Source organism: Chiloscyllium punctatum, chromosome 15 (genome assembly GCF_047496795.1).
Source record: "Chiloscyllium punctatum isolate Juve2018m chromosome 15, sChiPun1.3, whole genome shotgun sequence".
NCBI lineage: Eukaryota > Metazoa > Chordata > Chondrichthyes > Orectolobiformes > Hemiscylliidae > Chiloscyllium > Chiloscyllium punctatum.
The window spans coordinates 17549175-17550458 of NC_092753.1; positions in this window are offsets into that span (position 1 = coordinate 17549175).

Consider the following 1284-nt stretch of genomic DNA (forward strand, 5'->3'; position numbering starts at 1 on the left):
GGGGGAGAGATTGAGACCAGTGCAGGGTGAGAGATTGAGCCCAGTGCAGGGCGTGTGATTGAGACCAGTGCAGGGGGAGAGATTGAGCCCACTGTGGGGGGAGAGATTGAGACCAGTGCATGGGGAGAGATTGAGCACAGTGTGGGGGAGAGAGATTGAGCCCAGTGTGGGGGGAGCGATTGAGTCCATTTTGTGGAGAGATTGAGCACAGTGTGTGGGGAGAGAGATTGAGCCCAGTGTGGGGGAGAGAGATTGAGCCCAGTGTGGGGGGAGAGACTGAGTCCAGTGTCGGGGGAGGGAGAGATTGAGCCCTGTGTGGGTTGTGTGATTGAGACCAGTGCAGGGGGAGAGATTGAGCCCAGTGTGGGGGGAGAGATTGAGCCCAGTGCGTGGGGGAGAGATTGAGCCCAGTGTGGGGGGAGAGATTGAGTCCAGTGCAGGGGGAGAGATTGAGCCCAGTGCAGGGCGTGTGATTGAGACCAGTGCAGGGGGAGAGATTGAGACCAGTGCAGGGGGAGAGATTGAGCCCAGTGAAGGTCGTGTGATTGAGACCAGTGCAGGGGGAGAGATTGAGCCCACTGTGGGGGGAGAGATTGAGACCAGTGCATGGGGAGAGATTGAGCACAGTGTGGGGGAGAGAGATTGAGCCCAGTGTGGGGGGAGAGATTGAGACCAGTGCATGGGGAGAGATTAAGCCCAGTGTGGGGGGAGAGATTGAGACCAGTGCATGGGGAGAGATTGAGCACAGTGTGGGGGAGAGAGATTGAGCCCAGTGCAGGGGAAGAGATTGAGCCCAGTGCAGGGTGTGTGATTGAGACCAGTGCAGGGGGAGAGATTGAGCCCAATGTGGGGGGAGAGATTGAGCCCGTGCATTGGGAGAGATTGAGTCCATTTTGTGGAGAGATTGAGCACAGTGTGTGGGGGAGAGAGATTGAGCCCAGTGTGGGGTGAGAGACTGAGTCCAGTGTGGGGGGAGGAAGAGATTGAGCCCTGTGTGGGGGATAGAGATTGAGCCCAGTGCAGGGGGGAGAGGTTGAGCCCAGTGCATGGGGAGAGATTGAGCCCAGTGTGGGGGAGAGAGATTGAGCCCAGTGCACGGGGAGAGATTGAGCACAGTGTGGGGGAGAGAGATTGAGCCCAGTGCACGGGGAGAGATTGAGCCCAGTTTGGGGGAGAGATTGAGCTCAGAGCGTGGGGAGAGATTGAGCCCAGTGTGGGGAAATAGATTGAGTCCAGTGTCGGGAGAGAGACTGAGACCAGTGTGGGGAGAGAGATTGAGCCTAG